This window comes from Bos indicus, chromosome 5, assembly GCF_029378745.1.
Source record: "Bos indicus isolate NIAB-ARS_2022 breed Sahiwal x Tharparkar chromosome 5, NIAB-ARS_B.indTharparkar_mat_pri_1.0, whole genome shotgun sequence".
In the NCBI taxonomy this organism is placed as follows: Eukaryota; Metazoa; Chordata; class Mammalia; order Artiodactyla; family Bovidae; genus Bos; species Bos indicus.
In genome coordinates this window covers 25,444,161-25,467,670 of record NC_091764.1, presented here as the reverse complement: position 1 = coordinate 25,467,670, position 23,510 = coordinate 25,444,161, and the positions used below count along the sequence as shown (strand labels likewise).

General features: G+C 41.6%; 1 non-coding gene across 1 annotated transcript; it reads right to left on the bottom strand.

Moving 5' to 3' along the window:
* Positions 1-20,175: 20,175 nt before the first annotated feature.
* On the bottom strand, positions 20,176-20,247 carry TRNAC-GCA (transfer RNA cysteine (anticodon GCA)). Its single transcript has one exon. It is a non-coding gene; the product is annotated as a tRNA-Cys (tRNA).
* Positions 20,248-23,510: the final 3,263 nt, after the last annotated feature.

Below are 23,510 nucleotides of genomic sequence, written 5' to 3'. Positions count from 1 at the left end.
CCTCCCTGCAATGCATCTTCTTTTTAAGATTTTGTTTCCTGGATCAGTGTAACTTCCTATCCCATATCCTACTAACATCCCAGACAATTTGCATTTTTCTGGAGTTGCCCAATTCTTTGACCCCCTCATTTCTAACGTTTCATCTCAAATGCTTTGGCCACATGCATGCATGTGTGCTAAGTCGTTTCAGTTGTGTCCAAGTCTTTGCGACCCTATGGACTGTAACCTGCCAGGCTCCTCCATCACACTCATGAAATATTATTCTGATTTATTTGTGAAAAGTGATTAACTGACTTTCTTCACTTAACCAACATTCTCTTGGACTTGACCACAAGTTTCCCAGGCTCAGAGCTAATTATTCTCTCTTGGTGCTCTTGTCTCTCTTCAGTCAGCTCTGTAGTTAGACTGCGCGCACGTGTGTGTGTGTGTGTGTGTGTATAAGAGACAGAGGGAGAGAGAAAGAGAGATGATCGAGTATTAGAGAAGGTTAAGGGGCAATGGAGACATGAGTTGAAGGGTGCAGGTTTTCTTCAAGTCAGCACTGGCTGAGACTGGGTGTGGCAGCCAGAATAATGCTCCCTTTCTTCCCAGATATCCACATCTTGATCTGGAAACTGTGAGTATATTACATTACATGGTAAAGAGTAAGAATTAAGGTTGCAGCTGGAATTCAGTTTGCTAATCAACTGACATTGAGACGGGAGATCATCCCGGATTACCTGGGTGGTCCAATCATTAGGGTCCTTATAAATGAAACAAGGAGGCAGAAGACTCAGAGGAGAGATGTGAGGCAGAGGTTGGACTGATGTGATTGCTGGCTTTGCTGAAAGAAGGTGGGCCATGAGCCAAGGAATGTGGACAGCCTCTTGAAGTCAGAAAAGACTAGGAAATGGATTCTCTCATAGCCTCCAGAAGGAATACAGCCCTGCTGATGCCTTGAACTGAGCCCTATTTCAAACAGCAGATCTCCAGGACTATAAGATTTGTGTGGTGGTGAGCCACTAAATTTGCAGTGATTTGTTCTAGCAGCAATAGGAATGTACACCACACGATGGCAAATGTCTTTGGCAGGCCACTGTGTCCAGCTGCCTCTCTCTGGGGAGAATGTCCTTCTAGTGCAAAACTCTAGGTGGTTCTGAGTTTTGAGCTAATCGGGGAGGACACTTCTGTTACAACTCCTCCTACCGCTGAGGTGGGTGGTGGTGAAGATGGTGGGGAAGGGGTGCACGTGAACTGGGCTTGAGTATAGCCTCCATGGATAGGATCAGGGAGGTTGATTAGGGCTCATGCATGAGGACAGAGTACCACCATATGCCTGGTTCCACTTTCCCTGGGTGCCCTTCTTCATGTAGCTCAAAGCCACAGGGTGACCCAGGAAGAAACAGTCTTCCTCCTCATTGCAAATAGAGAGATTGAATCAGATTTCTCTCAGACCACAGGCTGCTCAGAGCCTGGCCTTGACCCTCATTCAGTATCCCCTTCTGGTCCACCCCCTGCTCTGCATTCTCTTGCCGTAGACACACTGCTTTACAGAGGTCCCTAAATAGGTGTATGCCCTGCAGATAGCTTTCCTCAAGTTACTGGCTCCTCATTTGCCTGGGAAAAATCCCTCTTAGATAATAATCTCCAAAAACTCTGTGTTTTTTTCCGTATTCTCTGGTCCCCAAACCTGATACTTCTGGTGCACAAGTTGCTTCTTGCTGGAGTGAAAGGAAGTGTGAAGGAGACCTTTACTGGTTTCATGGCTGATTTTTCCTGTAAATTGTTGGCCATAGCGCACATACAGCAGCAGAGGGCGCTGTTAGCTAGATTTTCATGTGTGAAATTCAGGGATGCTGAGGATTTCATTTTAATAATTTTGTTATAGGTCTTTAAACTGATTGCAATTAATCTAGTGTGTGAAACATTTCAAATAAATGTACAAAAAATAGAATAATATAGTGAACACGTGTTAGTGAAAGTCGTTCAGTCGTGTCCAACTCTTTGTGACCCCATGGAGTCCAGGCCAGAATAATGGAATGTGTAGCCTTTCCCTTTTCCCACATTGCAGGCAGATTCTTTACCAGCTGAGCCACAAGGGAAGCCCAAGAATACTAGGGTGGGTAGCCTATCCCTTCTCCAGAGGATCTTCCCCACTCAGGAATCGAACTGGTGTCTCCTGCATTGCAGGTGGATTCTTTACCAACTGAGCTATCAGGGAAGACCCAACAAAGAGTAACAGTACATGAATTCAATAATAATAAAATGCTAAAAATGGTAAAGTATCAATTGAACTTTGACTCTTCTTCCTTTCCATCAGGAACTAGCCAGTTTCATTAATTGCTTATCCCTCTCTTTTAGGATTTTAACTTTTTTGTTACATAAAATGTTTCCATTAGTATTCTAAAGTCTGGCTTTACAGATTTTAAATTTTATATAAGTGGTCTCACACTTCTGTCTCCTTCTGAAACTTGCTTTCTTTTCAGTCTATGTTATATCTTTGAGACTTAATTCTGGTGACAAGTATACTTCTAGTTCATTTATTTAAACCTCTGTCCTGGATCTTATTGTATGAACATAACCAATTTATTCTTATTCCCCTGTTGATGGATGTTTGGTTTTCCATTTCTTTCTCGTATTAGCCTTACTACAAGGATATTTTTGTTCCCTTGTTTCGTGTCTTTTTCTGTCCATGGGTTAGAGTTGTCAGTTGTGTGATATGAGCATCTTCAACTTTTACTGATGTTGTTTAGCTGTTAAGTCATGCCCAACTCTTCTGCAACACCATGGACTGTAGCCTGCCAGGCTACAGAGGTCCATGGGATTTCCCAGGCGAGAAATACTGGAGAGGGTTACTTTTCCTTCTCGAGGGGATCTTTTTGACCCAGGGATTGGCCCACATCTCCTGCATTGCAGGCAAATTCCTTATTGCTGAGTCACCAGGGAAGCCTTCATCTTTAATACAGTTTGTCAAACTGTTCTCAACAATGGTTCAACCAAATGCTCTACACTGGGGATACACATGAAACATTTGTTCCCATTGTTCCAACACTCAGTGTTAGCAGACTCTAAACATTTTACAAATATAATGGATATGAAATTAGTTTCTACAAATACAAAAGTCAAAAAGAGACTAGAATTTGTAAAAAAAAATATATATATATATAAACATATGTATGTAGATCAGTTTCCAGTTTCTATTCCAATAAATGTTTTATAGTATTTGTATACCGATGTACATGTATATTACAAATAAATGAATATACATTTTAAAAAGTAGTTTCTCATTATTTCTTTTCTTTTTTATTTTTCCAGCTACACCAAGTGGCAGGTGGGACCAGTTTCCTGATCAGGGATCGAATCTGCACCCCCTGCTTTGGAAGCACAGAGTCTTAACCACTGGACCACCAGGGAAGACTGTGTTATTTAAGTCTGTGTTTCTCTATCAGGGAAGATGAAGTTTTTTCGTATGTCTATTGGTTTTAGTGTTGCTTTTGTGAATTTCTTTTTTAAAAAAAATTATTATTTTTTTTTACTGTTGTAAAAACACTTAACACAAGATTTACCCTCTTAATAAGTTTGAAAGTGTCCAAAAAGTATTGTTGACCAAAGGCATAATGTCATAGAGTAAATTCTAGAATTCATCATCTTATATCTACTCTTTTTAGGGCTTCCCAGATGGCGCTAGTGGTAATAAAGAACCCACGTGCCAATGAAGGAGATGTTGAGTTGTAGGTTTGATCGCTGGGATGGAAGATCCCCTGGTGAAAAGCACGTCAACCCACTTCAGTATTCTTGCCTGGAGAATCCAATGGACCGAGGAGCCCCGTGGGCGAGCTACAGTTCACATATCTACTCCTTATTTACACTTTTTAGGCCTCTGTTTAGAGTTCACACAATAGTGTAAAGCATTTATCCGCTAATTAGAAATAAAATAAATAAAAAGAAGCAAAGAAAAAAAAACAAGTTCACTTTCCCAGACTCCCGCAGCTAAAGTTACCACCCCGACTTCCATCAATCTTCATCTATTACCCTGTTTTCATTTCTTTTCTTTTTTAAATTGAATTAAAAATTTTTAAGTTTAAAATTTTTAAACATTATGTCGGCTTTATTGAAGTATAATTGACAAATGAAAGTTGTATACATTGAACTTGTAAAGCAGTGTTTTGATACACATGTACATTGTGAAGGGGCTTCCCAGGTGTCACAGTGCTAAAGAATCTGCCTGCCAGCGACGGAGGCACAGGTTCCATTCCTGGGTTGGGAAGATCCCCTGGAGTAGGATATGGCAACCCGCTCCAGTATTCTTGTCTGGAAAATTCCATGGACGGAGAAATCTGACGGGCGATAGTCCATAGGATCTCACAGTCGGACACGACTGAGCATGCGCATGTGTAACGCTCACCACAGTCGAGTTAAGTCAAGCACATCTATCACCTTATGTAGTTACCCTCACTTACTCTTTATTTGTGTGTGTGGTGAGAACACTTAAGATCTGCTCTCTTAGCAGAGTTCAAGTTTACAATACAGCACTACTTACTTAGCCATCATGCTGTACATTAGGCCCGCCAGGATTTGTTCATCTTATGATGGAAAATCTGTGTGCTTTGACCATCATCTCTCCATTTTCCCCACCCCCAGCCCCTGACAACCATCACTGTCCTCTCTGCTTTTATGAGTTCACTTTTTTAAGGTTCTACATACGATTGATACCATACAGTATCTGTCTTTCTGTGTCTGGCTTATTTCACGTAGCATAATGTCCTCCAGATTCATCCGTGTTGTTTTAAATGGCAAGATTTCCTTCTTCGTCATGGCTGAAGATGGAGACGTGACAATAATGAAAACCACAAGCCTCATCACAAGCATTTCTTTTTATCAGGGGGCATAGGAGATCTTCTCCAAAAACCCTAAGGTTTTATTTTTCAACTGCTGTTGGCCACCCAGTCCTAACTGAAGTAAGGAAGTTATCATCTGCCTTTGCATTCTGGATAGGGCCCAATGGGCTGGCAGCAAGGAATATGGGAAGTGGCAGGTAAAGACATGGGTTATCAGCTGAGTCAGGAACTAAGTGTCCACCACATATATCAGTGGAAGGTTGAAGAATCTAATAGAAAATTGTGTTAACCATATAATAAAAAATACACAAAAGAATTCAAATGACCAAGTAACCTTGAGAAATGTTTAACTTTGCTTGTGAGTAAGAGAATGCAAATTAAAACAAAGAAACATTACCTTTTGCTTATCTGATTGGCAAAGGTGGAAAGCAAAAATGAGAATCAGGTATGGAGGGGGTTTGCAGAAATTGGGAACATTTACTCCATGCCAAACAATTGTAATTTTGCCAGTGTGTCTGAAAATTTTTTTTAAAAGATGTGTATTTTTTATCCCAGCAATTTCACATTTAGGATTTTTTCCTGAGTAAATAGACAAGCAAGATACAATTTATTGCTTCTCTTTGTTGTGGAATATTCCATAAAGGGTACACCCTACAACTTATACATTTCTCTAGGGATGAACACCCAGTTTGGTTCCAGCTTTTTGCTCTCACAAACATTATTGCTGTAAATAGCCTCAGGCGTGTCTGCCTGAATGTGTGTGTGGTTGGACTGTTGGGCCATTGGATACATACATATTTAATATCACCTAGGAGTGTCTGATTCCTCCTGGCATGGGAGAACCAGTTTACGCTCCCCACGGATACTTGATGAAAATTCCCTTTATCAACACAGGATATACCAATATTTGTTTTTATCTGTTTTTTAAATTTTTTGCCACATTAATGGTGGTAAAGTAGCAGTTAGTTGCTTAATTTGCATATTTCTGATTGTTGATACATTTAGAATATCTTCATATAGTACAGTTTAGCTATTTGCATTTCCCCTTCTGTTTTATATTCTTTGCCCATTTTTTTGTTATTTTTCTGGTTTTATTGATACCATAAAAATCAGCTATCATTATTGATTGGTTTGTATGTGTTGGGCAAATATTTTTCTAAATCATTTAATCCTCACACTAACCTTATGAGGTAAGTACTCTTATTATCTTCACATTATTGGTGAAGAAAGTGAGACCAGCAGGTTAAATAAGATTATGTGTTTAGTAACTTGTGTAAAAATTATAATTTCTTTCTGTCCCTTTGAGATGTGAAACTTCTTGCCAGGTTTACAATCTGTGTCTGTCTTTCTCCAAGACCTGGGAGCCACCCCTCTGAAGTGCAGTCATTAAGATAGCACTGGGACTTCTCTGGCGGTCCAATGGTTAAGACCCCCGCCAACGTGGGGATGTGGTAGTGGTGGTGGTGTGGGTTCCATCCCACATGCTGCGTGGTACAGCCAAAAAAACCTTTTTTTAAAAAACAAGGAAGATAGCTCCATCTCTCCTGTCTCTAGGAGGGTGAGAGTCTCACCTTGGTGAGAATCTTCTCCAAGTCATAAAACTACCTCCTGTCATGAAGGTATGAGGATGCTTACTTTTCCTTTGGGCACAATCAATTAGCAAACACAGATGACCTGTGACCTCTCTCACTCCAGCTCTTAAAAACTCTCCAGCCCTTTGTCTTAGTAGATTTGAGCTCAGACTGAGTTCTGGCCTCTCTCCTCTATTGCAATAGCCTAGAATGAAGTCCTTCTTGCCTATTTAACTTTGCCCAGTGTGATTTTTTTCAATTGCTTACTTTTTAAAAGAAAAATGACAGGTATATAAAAATTGTACAATAGTCCATTTGTGTGCAGCTTAGCATACTTGTAAGTGAGCATGTGCATAAAGACAAATATGAAATATGGTTATATAAATAAACATAATGGCAATCTTGAAGTGGTGGAATTGGATTTCTTCCCTACTCTTGCTTACACTGCTTGGAATTTTCAAATGAACATCTATTATTTATGTTGCCTTGAAAATGGGTCAAATAAATTATACGGTTGTTTTATAGGTCCAGGTTCTAACTAATTAAGAGAGACAGAACAAGGTTAGATGTATGGAGAGAAAATTATTACCTTTGCTATTGATAAAACTGATACTGGATAAGTGACATTATATAGGCACATTTTCATCACCAGGATTAGACAGATTTATACCCAGTCCCAGGCAGCACTGAACACTCATGGTTCTCCTGTTTGGGAAATATCTCCACAAAATTTGGGACACGCAGGGGCAGAATTTATTGTGTATTGAGAGAAAGGATTTAGTTTCAGCATCCATGTTATACTTGTCAAAGTCACCAAGCCCAGGGGAGTGAGGGAGAGTGCTGTGAGAGGCCAAGAGTACCAAACAAGCAGAATCTTATCCGACCAAGCGGAAAGAACAAAATCAGAAAAGAAGCAATCCTCCATGTGCTAGGAGTTTCCAATATCCATTCCTTTCTTCTTTATCAGTATCAGAACTCCTAAATTTAGCTGAGTCCATGACCACCCAGAAGAAAAATGACATTTCTCAACCTCTCATGCAGACACGTATGACCATGTGGTTAACAGGGTCCATGCAAGGTAAGCCGAAAACATATCATGCAACTTACAAAAAGTTTCCTTAAAAGAGAGGGCATGCCTTTCTTCTCTCTTTTCTTTCCTTCCTGTTGCTTGTTATGTGGGCCTGATAACTGAGGGTGTTATAGCGATCTTGGACCATGAGGTGAAAAACGCATGGTGACAATTATAGAGCAACAAGATCAAAGAACCCTGGGTTCCTTATAATCACGGACTGGTCATGGCAACTGCAGTCTTTCTGAGAGAGAGAGAGAGAGGAATCGAGGAAAAGAGAGGAGAGAGACAAGTTGAGCATGTTTAAGCCACTGCTTCTTTGTTTATGTCTTTATCTGTTTATTTCCTGCTAGACCCAATCCTCACTAATTTATACTATGGAACTAGGAAATGGGAAGATGCATCAGACAGAAAGTAAACACATGACATTGGCTTGGGAACTGACTAGTGGACAGCAAGGATCCAGCATTTGCAGGGTGAAAGTGAGATGACTTCTTTCATTCAGCGGTAACACATTTGAAAGCAGGAAACTACCAGATTTGGAAAGCTAACTGCCTGCCAGCTGAGGGTGTGTGCTATTAGTGGAAATGACGGGAAATTGCCGTATTAGTGCGGGTTGGCTGCTTCCTGCCGCTTTCATCTAAGTTCTGGGAGAGAGAGGAATTCAGACTAGAGCTTGTCCGTCTGCAAGCACAGATAGGGGGAAGTACAGCACTCTGGGAGATGCTCTCTGCCCAAGGCCTCTAATTTAAATTGACTGAAAAGTCTGGAATTTGGAGTCTTGACATTTGGAAAAGATAATCACTATAATATCCAAAAATGAAGCAGTTATATCAGTGGCTGTGAAGGAACAGCCGAAACAGTAGATAAACTGTGGCTCCAAGCCTTTTATAGCATCCTCTAGGAAGAGTTTTCTGTCAGACAGTGGGATCTGTCTGCAATAGCAAAGGATGCTGCCTTTGTGTGATAATTATTTTTTTTGTTCTGAGCAGTTCTAGATAGCTGCCATTAACTTGATGGAGAGGACAGAGGCCAGCTGGTACAAACCAGAGTCTTCAGATTTAAAAACCCTTCAATTGTGGGTTATTTGCATGTGGGATATGTGGAATTTACTGGATACAAATAGATCAGGTTTCTACTAAGTTTTTAAGGAATTATATGGATGGTGGAGCCTGGTAGGTTGCAGTCCATGGAGTCGCTAGGAGTCGGACACGACTGAGCGACTTCACTTTTGTTTTTCACTTTCATGCATTGGAGAAGGAAATGGCAACCCACTCCAGTGTTCTTTCCTGGAGAATCCCAGGGACGGAGGAGCCTGGTGGGCTGCCATCTATGGGGTCGCACAGAGTCGGACATGACTGAAGTGACTTAGCAGCAGCAGCAGTGATAAAGAAACCATGAGCCTGACTGTAAAAGACCACGATTTTTCCACCTGTGAAACCTACAAACAGTGGAAAGTTGAAACGTGGCTCCTAAGAAGGCCATCCTTTCTAAAGTTTCTAGAGTTGGTTTTGGCTACAGAAGATGATGAGTGAGGAAGGACAGACTGGAGAGGGCAAGGAAAAGGTGTTTACTCTCCTAGACTAGAACCAGGGGAAGCTGGTCAGAATAAGGACTTGGTCTACTATCAAAGAACAACGGGATTCATTGTTATGGGCTAATGACTGCTGTGTAGTTTCCCTGCTCCTCTTCACCAAATTGTAGATTTAATCTGCGTCTTACTCCTTCATCGCATCTTGGGTGTATTCCAAGTAGATGAGATCTTGTAGCTTATAGGGCACCAGCTCATAAAGAACAATATCTAGACCTGACTGAGAAAGAGTTCATCACCTAGAGACTCTGATCCCTGACTCTGATCTGGAGGCTGTGCCTGGCTGTGTCCAGAGACTTTGTCCTTTTTTGAGGAGTGTGTGTGTGTGTGTCCTTTAGGGACAGGGAGGATGTACATAGATAGATGGTGGGTGGCCAAAAAGATAGATGGGGTAAAGACTGCAAGTTAGTCCCTAACATCCATTCTTCCTTTCTTCCTCAGTCACAGAAACTTCATCTGGAGACTTGGCTGCTGGACTTATAAATGACTTTCCAACTGCCACTGATGCTGTTATGGCCACAGGGCTATGTTCTGGCCAGGAGAGCATGTACAGTGAAGGAGGCTGGTGCACCTGCTTGAGCATCGTCCTTAGAGGGAAGAATGCGTGCGCCCTTCTTTGTTTTTCCTTCTTATTGGCCAGGATGAAAGCAGGAGAGCTGGAAGTGGAAGAGGTATCTTCAACCAGAAGGCAACATAGAATCCAATTCTTGGGATGGTAGAGTAACACGGTAGAAGGCAACTGGGTTACTGGTAACTGTGGAGCCAAGTACAGTCATGTTTCGCCTATGCTTATGTGGAAGAAAAAAAAATATTTTTGGATCTAATCTTGACATTCCCCCAAATTTATACAATCATAAAAATCTACTGCAGCATTTACTTTTATTTTAAAATTTTAATTTATTTTGAATTTTATTGGAGTATAACTTATTTACAATGTTGTGTTAGTTTCAGATGTACAGCAAAGGGATTCAGTTACACATATACATACATCTATCTTTTTTCACTGAAGAATTGATGCTTTTGAACTGTGGTGTTGGAGAAGACTCTTGAGAGTCCCTTGGACTGCAAGGAAATCCAACCAGTCCATCCTAAAGGAGATCAGTCCTGGGTGTTCTTTGGAAGGAATGATGCTAAAGCTGAAACTCCAATACTTTGGCCACCTCATGTGTAGAGTTGACTCATTGGAAAAGACCCTGATGCTGGAGGGATTGGGGGCAGGAGAAGGGGATGACAGAGGACGAGATGACTGGATGGCATCACCAACTGGGTGCACATGAGTTTGGGTGAACTCCGGGAGTTGGTGATGATCAGGGAAGCCTGGCATGCTGTGATTCATGGGGTCACAAAGAGTCGGACACGACTGAGAGACTGAACTGAACTGATCTTTTTTCAAATTCTTTTCCCACTTAGGTTATTACAGAATATTGAGTAACAAACAACAATAACTTTCAAAAGAATCCAGCTGAAGAGAAGGTGGTATAGAGAGGTGAAAGTCAGATTTCTGAATAATGGTTTGTCTTCAGTTTGACTATCAAGAGACCTAACAAACAAACAAATCTGCGTTTTTCCCCCTCAGAAATCATCTTATTTGAGTAAAAGCACTTGATATATTGCTTGGGATTTGAGGGTGGAGCTGTTTTGCAACTTGACTGGCAATTACACAGCAGGCCGGTGTGACCGATACTATCTTGATTTGTCTCCAATGATGTACATTTTCTCTAGCATATGATACCTGTCATAAGCAAGCCTTTTTTTTTTCTTCAACATCGGGCATCCATTGCATTTATAAGCAGGCAAAAGAGGTTAACTGTTTTCTGGCAGTACATAAATAATGTAAATGCTACATAAATGCCACAGAAAGGTCAAGTATGTTGAACAAGTTGCAGTTATTAGCTCAGTTATGACACTATGTAACAACAGATATAATAATAACAATTTTGATTATAGATGTGTCTAAATTCTACATATATTAAACTCCTCTATATACAATGCATTATTCAAATGGAATTATTACATCACATTGAAAAGTCTAATACTAAAAAGTACTATTTGAAGTATGGGAAATATCATAAGCATTTCACATATATATGAAAATAAAACCCTTTTGCTTTAAATTAAATCTGCCTCCTATGGGTGGGTATTTGGACTTCCCTGGTGGCTTGGCAGTTAAGAATCTGCCTGCCAATGCAGGAGATGCAGGAGACTCCGGTTTGATCCCTGGATCGGGAAGAGCCCTTGGAGTAGGATATGGCAACCCACTCCAGTGTTCTTGACTGGGAAATCCCATGGACAGAGGAGCCTGGCGGGCTACAGTCCATGGGGTCGCAAAGAGTTGGGCATGACTGAGACTAAACACCACACCACGTGTGTGGTATTTAAAGAGGTTGAAAGTTGAGCGCCTCAGATGCAAGCCCTGATGGGGGAGAACCCAGAGCCCTCTCACGCACAGGGGACTCAGAGGAAGGCCCAGAGCTTGTGGGATGCAGCTAGGAGGAAGCTCTCTGGTTCTATGCTCTCATTTAACACAAGAGATGACTGCAGACTGAAGGGGAAGTTATGCTTTTTGGATTATACTCTGTGCTTTCTTCTTCCTCCACTAGGCATGAGAATCCTTACTGTGACTGGCAAGTCTCAGGATTAGTGTTATGGCGGAATGTGCCCTTTGTATTACTCTTCATTGAGTTTGGTGGATTTACTAGAGAGAGCCTGTGGATGGAAGAGATGGAAAAGGAGAGGAGAGGTAATGAGGGGAGAGAAGATGCTAGGGTTACCCTTTACTGAGAGTAATCTGATAAGACAATTTCTTTCTTCCTTCTTTCCTTCCTTCCATCAAACCGTATCTTGCAAAATGTTATACAGGACTTCCCTGGTGGCTCAGTAGATAGAACTCTGCCTGCCAATGCAAGGGACACAGGTTCGATCCCTTGTCTGAGAAGATTCTGAATGCCACGGAGCAACTAAGCCTGTGTGTCATAACTACTGAGCCCACACACCTAGAACTTGTGCTCTGCAACAAGAGAAGCCACCCCAGTGAGAAGCCCACACACCACCATGAAGAGTAGCTCCTGCTTACTGTAACTAGAGAAAGCCCGGGCATAGCTGAAGATCCAGTCCAGCCAAATAAATAGACAAAGTTAAACAAACAAGAAACATGATTATTACACAAAACAGTATGAGAATATGTAAAGGATTTACTTAATTCATCCATGAGGGAAACAGCAAGATAGGAGGGACTAGTGTATTTGTTAAGTTAAAGAAATGAAATGGAAGAATAAGATTGCAAAATTAGATACAAAACTAGTTAATGTCCAGGATTAGATCTTTGGGATTATCTTTTCTACAGGACAGAAAATCATTTACAATTCACTATCTTCTCCAAACACAGAGTCTGGGCCTTACTCAATAATAAACAGTAAGTCATACAACCGTATTTCCCAGATAATTGGATGATCCTTAAGTGGGCTTGTTAGACAGTGTCTTGGGTGAACTTGAAAGGGTACACAGTGATTTTTTTCTTTTTTTTTGGTCTTTTCAAATTTTTTATATTTTTTCTTAATTCTTCCTTTCTAATTTCCAAACATCTTTAATTTCTTCTTTACCTGTGGTCCTTTATAAAACCATTAGGAACTCTGTTCTGTGCTCTGGGGTCCAATGATGAAAAAGACATCTGCAGAGTTCTAACATTTCTTTCTCCGGGTGCTCTCTTCACTGGGATGATGACAGCTCTACATCCCACCTGATCTGCTGTCAGAAGTGAGGACAGTCTATATAGTCTGCCTGATTCTCAGTGTAGTCTTCACCTTTCATCTGATACAGACACCCTGACAGCTCTTGGTAAGCTTAGGGTGGGCTGTCACCTGATGGACGGTTCTGTGAAGAGGGAGCAGGCATGTTATCTGCTGCTCACGAAACTGACCCACAACAAGCAAGTGGGGTTCACGGGTTTCACGTCAATGTATCCAGCTATTTACCATGTTATTCACCACCACCCCCACATTTGTGAGGCATTGCAAAATCCAGATATCCAGTATGATGTTCATCATTCACTCTTCTGTCCTTTACCATTCCCACCTCCTTAGAGTCAGTCCTGGCTCTTTTAAGAGCAAATAATAGCTGTTATTCCATTTTGTTTGAACATAATTACATGCCAAAGAAATTCTAAAGTATCTCCTATGACAGACAGAAAAACAGTGAAAGTGGCTCATTATTTCCGTTTTCAGCCAATAATTATGTTAACTACAGTGTGCTTTATTACTTTCAGAATAAACAACAGAAGGGCATGAACCAAGCCCGATGGTTCCAGTTGCACAAGTTTCCTTGTAGTTTTACAGTTTATAAATATTTCTTCAACCAACTTCTTCACCAACAGTCATGTGAGACCCAGATCTCTCTCCGGAGGCAAGTGAAGGAGAATAAGATGAAGTTACCATGGATCCACCTTGCTGTGAAGGTGTCTGATACATGAGACACTGGAGCAGAATGCTGAGTTGCACCAGTAAAATGTAATTCAGTGGCAAACTTTCTAGAAAGAACTTCATACCTCGGATTGAGAAAAATCTCAAAAATCTTTTAACAACTGCAGATGGTCATCAGTCCATAGTAATAATTTCAACAAGTTTTTGTTAAAAATTTTTAACTTTGACAGGCTCAAAACCATAAGGCAGTATCTTAAAATTATTCTTGGAATAATTAAGCTTGATAATTAAGCTTGAAGTTTGGTGAGTGAGAAAACCATGTGTTTTTTTAATACCTCAAAGTATTCCTATATCATTTTCCTGTTTTAGTCATACCCTTTGTATTCTTCATTATGGCTTGATTGGTGCTAGAAAAACCTGGTTCATGTGTGAATGCAGATATGTCTGATAGATTCTTAAAGCTGGGCTTACATGATTTTGGTATTTTTCTCTTGCACGATGTTTTGAGGTGGAGAAGTTGACATTTAAGTTCATCCTTAAGTTCATCCTTCTATGATGTGAAGAATTTTCAAATAAGACTTTTTCATAAAAGATTCATGGTTAGCTTCAATTAAAAGTATGATTCCTCAAGGCTATTTTTTTAATGTCATTTATATTGATATATCAAGCAATTCTACTGGAATTATTGATGAGTGGAAATATTGATGAGTCTTTCTCTTATATCATCTTGTATGTAGTTTGGCACAAACTGATATTATATTCTAAGATCAACTAGTCAAAGCCAAATGAATATATACTCTTCATATCTATATTAAGTAATAATTAATTATTTAACTACTTAAAATCCTTAGGGATTATTTTTATACATAAAATGAATGGATTTTTACAATTGTTGCTAATCCTTGCTGTGTCAGAGGTCTCTAAGTCCACCCTCTGGTTCAATGACTCATTTAGAAGGACTCATAGAACTCAAAAAAGGGGTTGTACTTATGGTTACAGTTTATTGTAGCAATGGTATACAGAAAGGAAAACAGTGCACAAGACAGAGTCCAGGAGAGATCAGGCATGAGCTTCGAGTTATCTTCTGCCCGTGCAGTCACATGGACAGTGCTTACTTCTCCCATGTGACAACATGAATGAGCTACTGCCAAGCAGGGAAGCTCACCGAGCCTCGATGTCTGGGCTTTTTACTGGAGGTCAGTCATGTAGGCATGGAGCACCTGTGTGGCTGATCTTAGCTACTTAGTCTCTAGCTTCTGCAGAGGTCAGACAGATGCACTGTGGCCCAGGGCCCCAGGCGAACAGAGACAGGTACTTCCCACAGATCAGACTGTCGGTACAGGCTATTTGGCATGGCCCATGTTCCAGGTAGTCAAAGACACTCTTAGCAGTCAGGCTATTCCAATGGCTTAGAGGTTGTCACCCCAAAGGCAGGAAGGACCAGTCCTTTCTTTGAGATGTAAAGGGTTTGAACACCCAGGCTGCTGAGTTTACCTTTTATTGCACACTTGCAGAATTTGTCTTCTAACATAATGCTTATGTGAAAGTTAGCAGTGCATCTGAATGACACAGCTTGTTTGTATTAGCTATGAAGGTACCTATGAGCTAAGATAGTCATTGGTCATCAGGGGCCCAGTAATGTCAGAAACTGAGGTAAGTATTTAGCTAAAAACTGAGGCTGAAGTCAAAGTTAAAAAGTAGATTCAAAGACAAAGGAAGAGTCCTTAGTTTTTATAGATTTCATAGTTTGCCTCTTCCTCCTGCTCTTCATTCCCAGTGTCAAGCCCTCAGGAGTTGCTTGGTTAAGTCCTAAAGGCCTGTGTCAAATATTTAACAAACACATACACCTTTGCACTAACCTAAACAGCATATTAAAAAGCAGAGACATTACTTTGTCGACAAAGGTCCATGTAGTCAAAGCTATGGTTTTTCCAGTGGTCATGTGCAGATGTGTGAGGTGGACCGTAAAGAAGGCTGAGCACCGAAGAATTGATGCTTTTAAACTGTGGTGTTGAAGAACATTCTTGAGAGTCCCTTGACCTGCAAGGAGATCCAACAGTCAATCCTTAAGGAAATCAGTTGTGAATATTTATTGGAAGGACTGACACTGAAGCTGAACTCCAATCCTTTGGTCACCTGATGTGAAGAAGCGACTCATTGGAAAAGACCCTGATGCCAGGAAAGACTGAAGGCAGGAGGAGAAGGGGACGACAGAGGATGAGACGGTTGGATGGTATCACCAACTCGATGGACGTGAGTTTGAGCAAGCTCCATGAGTTGGTGATGGACAGGGAAGCCTGGTGTGCTGCAGTCCATGGGGTCACAAAGACTCAGACATGACTGAACAACTGAAATGAACTGACCGACACCTTTGCACATAAACTAGACATCTCTCTTCTGAGCACCTGTTGTGTACACATGTGCATACCTCTCCTGGAATATTCAAAGTCCACGTCTCTGTCTCATAGATGGGTTAGCCTTCTTGGAATAGTAAAATAATGAGGTATTATTAAGATGCTATTATGCTAGGAGGACCAGAAAAACCCGAATTCTGTTACTCCAGTCACATCTCCAGTTCTTAGAGATCCTAAGAGGTTATATATACACAAGAGAAGAAAACCAAAAATAAAAGCCAAAAGAGTAAAGTCAAAATCAAAACCCAAATCAAAGCAATTCTTTACGATTAACCAGGGCTACTGGCATCCAGCTGTAGTGCAGAACTCCAATAAGCTGGGGAGGATCTCTTGGAGAACTCTTTCTCCATAGTTCATTCATTCGACAAACTTTTATTGAGTGCTGACTATGTATCAAAAACTTTTAACATTACTCAACTGTAAAAAAGAATGAAATAGTACCATTTTCAGCAACATGGATGGATGTAGAAATTATTATACCAAAGTAAGCCAATCATAGACAAATAACATATGATATCACATATATGTGGAATCTAAAGAAATGATACAAATGAGCCTGTTTATAACACAGAAACAGATCTACAAACATAGAAAACAAACTTACTGTTACCAAAGGGGAAAGGCAGGGGCAGGGGTGGGTGGGAGGGATAAATTAGGAGTTTGGGATTAACATCTACACACTACTATAAATAAAATGCTGAAGCTGAAGCTCCAATACTGTGGTCGCCTGATGCAAAGAGCCAACTCATTGGAGAAGACCCTGAGGCTGGGAAAGATTGAAAACAGGAGAAGGGAGCGACAGAGGATAAGATGGTTGGATGGCATCACCAACTCAATGGACATGAGTTTGAGCAAACTCCAGGAGACAGTGAAGAACAGGAAAGCCTGGCATGCTGCATTCCATAGGATTGTAAAGAGTTGGACACGACTTAGTGACTGAACAACAACAACCTATATAAAATAGATAACCAAAAAAGATCTACTGTACATCACAGGTAACTACACTTGGTATTTTGCAATAACCTATAATGGAAAAGAATCTGAAAAAGAATATATACATTATATGTGAAAGAATATATATGTAAAACAGAATTAGTTTGTGGTATACCTGAAACTAATATAACATTGTAAATCAACTACACTTGCATAGAAAAATTTTAAAAAGTGAAACCTGTTCTATATGATGGAGATATAGGAGGCATCATCATACACAACAGCCAGATAAGTAAGGAGATTGATTCTATTCAGGCTATTGCAAAGAGCACGGCCAGATGAAAAAGAATGTCTCAGCAGGGTGGTTTTGCCTTAGCTGTTATCAGGAGGGGAGAGCAAGTTGCAGGTGGGGTTATTCAGAGTTGAAGTAGTTGTAGAGGGAAGGGGAGCCCTGTTGGTCATCTGAACAGGAAATGTTTTCCTCACTGGTTAGATAGTTTTAAGGGACACATGCTTCTAATCTTATCTAATCAATTAGGAGGCAGGGACGAGAAGTTGGTAGTTTTGAGACTGGGTTTGTCAGCAGGTTTGGGCAAAAGGGGAAAGATCTGTGTTTGGCTTTGTTGGAATGAACAAAAAAAAGTCCCTGCCCTCACAGAGGTTACCTCTAGTGGAAGAAGATGGACAATCAAACAAGTAAATATATCATAGGTCAGGTGGTTTAGTGCTTTGAAGAAAGGCAGCATCAGATGGAATGTGACATTTTTCATTATGATGGTGTCACTAGGGAGGAATCCTCTGGGGAGATGATCTGAAGGAAATGAAGGAAGAGCCTGGTGGATATCTGGGGAGGAGCGATCCAGTCCTGGGCAAGCATGTCTCTCTTGTGAGCGACAGCAAGGAGGCCACTGCGGCTAGGCATAGATGAGAAAGGGCCAGAGACTGGATAAGATCAGAAGAGGGGGACTTCCCTGGTGGTCCAGTGGTTAAGAATCCACCTGCCATGCAGGGGACAAGAGTTCGATCCCTGGTCCAGGAAGATCCCACATGCTTCAGGACAACTAAGCCCGTGCACCACAACTACTAAGCCTGTGAGCCTAGAGCCTGTGCTCTGCAACAAAGAAGCCGCTGCAATGAGGAGCCTGTGCACCGCACCTAGAGAAAGCCCATGCATGCAGCAAAGACCCAGTGCAGCCAAAAATAAATAAAATTAATAAAAATGATAAAAAGGCAGAGGAGGGCTGGAGGCTCCATCACGTGCAGCATGTGAGAAATGAGAAGCAGGCTTTTAAACTGGGTTTTCCATAAGCCCGAAGTCATGCATGAAGGATTCTGATGATGCAAAACCACACCCGAGATAACCAATAGAAATGGAACAAGTGGCTCTTAACAGGAGTGGTGCGTAACGCTCAGTTGCTTCAGTTGTGTCCGACTCTTTGTGACTCTAGGGACTGTGGCCCTCCAGGTTCCTCTGTCCATGGGATTCTCCAGGCAAGAATACTGGAGTGGGCTGCCATGCCCTTCTCTATGGGATCTTCCCAACCCAGGGATTGAACACACATCCCCGCGGCTCCTGCATTGCAAGGAGATTCTATACTGCTGAACCACCAGGGAAACCCACTTAACAGGAGAGGCCTATTTATATCTGAATTTTCTGACTCTTAGATACTGGATCCAGTTAGAAATCTGACCAATCATAACCATACTCCTCTTTTCTGGGTAAGAGTGAACAGGCAGGTGGAGACTGTTCACATCTATATCTTTTCTTTTGAGTTTAATGAACCTAGGGTTGGAGAAGGAAATGGCAACCCACTCCAGTGTTCTTGCCTGGAGAATCCCAGGGACCGGGGAGCCTGGTGGGCTGCCGTCTATGGGGTCACACAGAGTTGGATACAACTGAAGTGACTTAGCATAGCACAGAACCTAGGGTAAGCTCCTTGGAAAAGTAATAGTTAACATTTTATTGATCAGATACCATGTGCCAGGCACTGTTCGAGACAATTTACATTTATAAATTAGCTTTTCTCAGGTGCTATTATTAATCTCATTCTTTAGATGTGGAAATGGGAATCAAGAGAAATCAAATAACTTCCCCAGTATCTTCCAGTGCCCAAGTTGGGATTCAAATGCTGGCAGCCTGGCTTTAGAGCCTGAAGGCTCTGCTACAGCTGTGTGCGTGTGCTATGTTGCTTCAGTCGTGTCCGACTCTTTGCCACCCCATGAACTTCAGCCCACCAGGTTCCTCTGTCCATGGGATTCTCCAGGCAAGAAACTGGAGTGGGTTTCCATGCCCTCTTCCAGGGGATCTTTCCAACCCAGGGATCGAACTTGTGTGTCTTACATCTCTGCATTTAATGCTATGGAAAATCAATGATATATCACTTACATACCCAACTAAGACCAAAACAATTGAGCATATAGCTTCTTTGACATTACCAGAGGAGCTCATGAACTATGTAGAACTTAATTCAGTTAGTTTTCAATAAGCATTTGCCTCTGCTTTTTCCCTCTTCCTGTTTTTAACCCTTGGATACAGATGGTAAAGAATCTGCCTGTGAAGAGGGAGGCCTGGGTTCAATCCCTGGGTGGGGAAGATCCCCTGAAGGGAATGGCAACCCAATCCAGAATTCCTGCCTGGAGAATCCCATGGACAGAGGAGCCTGGCAGACTACAGTCCATGGGGTGACAAAGAGTCGGACACGACTGAGCAACTAAAACTTCTTCGCTTCACGGTGTATAAATTTGGTCACCATGTAGTTTTTTAAATGAGCACCAGAGGGCAGTAAACCCAAATTTAAAACAAAGCCTGTAATTAAAAAACAACAAAAAAAGAAATTATCCTGTATTGAACAATGCTGGTTTCCTTCCATTTTCATTTCTCCGTACAGAAATAACGTCTTTGAATCGAATATTCTGCTCTTTGATCCCACAGAGAACTTGACTGTCAAGAATATTTCCTTCTCTTTCTCAGTTACAGTCACTTGAATCTTTCCCTGGGGGCCTGGGTGGAGCCTGGTAGCTTCCCCTGGAGCTATGCAGGGCCTGGGCTTCTACTGATTGTGTTTTCATTTTCAGCATCTATGTCAAAAGCTTATTAGTGGAAAAGAGCCAACTACTGGGAGAATAAAGTGTTACACTTTTTTCAAAGAATTGGATCTGAGGCACTGATACTGGTATCTTGCTTCCGCAGGAATTTTCTGAGACCTCTTTCTTTACTCTTAGATGAAACCTAAGTGAAGTGAAGTCGCTCAGTCATGTTCAACTCTTTGTGACCCCATGGACTGTAGCCTACCAGGCTCCTCCATCCATGGAATTTTCCAGGCAAGAGTACTGGAGTGGGTTGCCATTTCCTTCTCCAGGGGATCTTCCCAACCCAGGGATCGAACCTGGGTCTCCCGCACTGCAGGCAGACGCTTTACCATCTGAGCCACCAGGGAAGCCCCTGGTGATGAAACCTAACATTCTGGCTTTTCTCCTTTCCCTGGGCTCCAGGACTCCAGGCATCTGGCTGCTGAGATTGGCCTGTGGACACTCACAGTACCAGCAGCCTGTCCTGCTCATTCTGTTTCTCCATTTCCTGAAGGAGCTGGATGATATTTAAGCTTGTCCTATCCTTTACTGGCAGATGCCATAACTTCCAAGTTCTTTTTTTTTTAATTGTAGAGAAACTCAAGAACATTCTGCCTGGATCAAGCCACCTTTCTTCTGAGCAGAGGTCCTTAGGGAGAGAATCTACAAAGGAATCAAGAAAAGCAAAAGCAATAAGGTTTGGTATGTGGTTAAGGCATCCCTGGTGGCTCAGAGGTAAAGAATGTGCCTGCAATGCAGGAGACTTGAGTTCGATCCCTGAGTTGGGAAGATCTCCTGGAGAAGGGAATGGCAACCCACTCCAGTATTGTTGCCTGGAGAATTCCATGGACAGAGGAGCCTGGTGGGCTATAGTCCATGGGTCCGCAAAGAGTCAGACATGGCAGAGGGACTAGCATCTTCACTTTCTGTTTCACATCTCTTTCCCCAGCTTTCTTGGCTTCCATGAGACTTGGCTCTCCCCTGGTGATGCTTCGGCTCCTGGCTTCCACAGGTGGAGACTGTTCGTGATCTTGTACTTCATGTTCAGAGCCAGCAACTTCATTTACCTGCACCAGCTGGCACCATCCTCGTTTCCAGACCTTCCTGCCACACGCTGAGGACGTCAGTACTTGCTCAGTCATCCTTTATATTTTAATCCCTGACAGCAACACCCAATGTTTGTCCTTTTAACTACCTCACTCTGGAAGGGCCTGAAACATATATCTTTCTTACTCTTTGTTGTACATTTTTAAAACCTGCTTCTTAGTAGCCAGTTATTAAGCAGTTATTGAATTAGACTGACCAATCACTATCTTGTACTTGTTTCCTAAATTAGAGGTATCTAGTAAATTGGATTTTGTGTGCACTAAATCGATTCAGTCATGTCTGAGTCTTTGCAACCCTATGGACTATAGCCCGCCAGGCTCCTCTGTCTATGGGATTCTCCAGGCAAGAATACTGGAGTGGGTTGCCATGCCCTCTTTCAGGGGATCTTCCCTACCCGAGAATCGGACCCATGACTCTTGTGGCTCCTGCATTGCAGGCAGATTCTTTTACCCATGAGCCACTGGGGAAGCCCTTAAATTGGGTTAGGCTAATAATATAAAGAAGGGTAGTACTAAACAATGTCCTAACCATCTGACAGTTGCACTCATCTCCCATGCTAGGAAGAGCATGCTTAAAATCTTGCATGCTAGGCTTCAGCATTATGAGAACCAAGAACTTCCAGGTGTTCAAGCTGGGTTTAGAAAGGCAGAAGAACCAGAGATCAAATTGCCAACTTTTGCTGGATCATAGAGAAAGCAAGGGAATTCCAGAAAAACATCTACCTCTGTTTCATCAACTATGCTAAAGCCTTTGACTATGTGGGTCATAACAAACTGTGGAAAGCTCTTAAAGAGAGGGAATACCAGACCATCTTACCTGTCTCCTGAGAAACCTGTATGAGGGTCAGGAAGCAACAGTCAGAATCCTGAATGGAACAACTGCCTGGTTCAAGATTGAGAAGGGAGTAAGATAGGTGTCTGCTGTCACCCTGTTTATTTAATCTGTACACTGAGCATATCATGAGAAATGCCAGGCTGGATGAGTTACAAGCTGGAGTCAAGATAGGCGGGAGAAACATCTACAACCTCAGATACATGGATGATACCATTCTAATGGTAGAAAGTGAAGAGGAACTGAAGATCCTCTTGATGAGGGTGAAGGAGGACAGTGAAAGAGCTGGCTTAAAACTAAGTATTAAAAAAACTAAGATCATGGCATCCAGCCCCAGTACTTCATGGCAAATGGAAAGAGAAAAGGTGGAAGTAGTGACAGATTTCCACTTCTTGGGCTCTAAAATCACTGTGGATGGTGACTGCAGCCATGAAGTCAGAAGATGATTCCTTCTCAGCAGGAAAGCTATGACAAACCTAGCCAGTGTGTTGAAAAGCAGAGACCTTACTCTGCCGACAAACATCCATATAGTCAAGGCTATCGTCTTCCCAGTTGTCACATGCAGTTGTGAAAGCTGGATTGTAAAGAAGGCAGAGCGCCAAAGAATTGATGCCTTTGAACTGTGAGGCTGGAAAAGACTCCTGAAAGTCCTTTGGACAGCAAGGAGATCAAACTAGTTAATCTTAAGGGAAATCAACCCTGAATACTCATTGGAAGGGACTGATGCTGAGGCTGAAGCTGAAGCTCCAGCATTCTGGTCACCTGCTGACTCACTGGAAAAGTCCCTGATGCTGGGAAAGATGGAGGGCAGAAGGAGAAGAGGGCATCAGAGGATGAGATGGCTGGATGGCATAACTGATGCAATGGACATGAACTTGGGCAAACTCTGGGAGATGGTGAGGGACAGGGAGAACTGGTGTGCTGAAGTCCATGGGTTTGCAAAGAATCAGACACAACTGGGTGACTGAACAACAAGAACAACAACAATCTCAAAACTAGATGACCATACCTTAGAGGTATACAGTTACGGATAGCTTCAAGAGAATAAATGTCCAGATTCTTAATTTTCACACATTCTTCCCTAAAATATATTTGCCAGACAACTGACATGTCATCAAGGACTCACCGTGGCTTCCCTTTCCCGCCTCTTCTTCCACAATTTTCCTTCTCCTACTTTAAAAAGAAAAGCATATTTCTCATCCATGCAAAACATATGCATCAATCTGATGTGTAGAATTCTAGGGCATTAAACAGTTAAGTAATATATATTTAATATTAAATATTTGAAATATGGTACCAGCGCTGAGAAAATGAATGACTCTAATAATAGCCAATCATTTTGCAAATCAAGTGGTTACTAAATATTTGTCACATGACGATGATTATTCTTTGATAATAGGTGGTTATGTGATTTTTTAAAACACATAACATAGAAGGAATTTAAAGAAATGAGCGACACTGCTAAAAGTTTATCCTTTTCTTTCAACTGACTTATTTGAAAAAATTTATCAGTGCTCACAAATAAAACTGAAAGTAGAAATAGTAGTTGTGCTGAATGCTGTAGCATTAAGCAATATTCATTCTTAGATACATGAACTCATTGGGAAAAAGTTCATCTACGGAATATATTTCCAATGATATCTTTTTATGTTCCATATTTGTCAAGATTTAGAATTTACACTGTACTATTTTG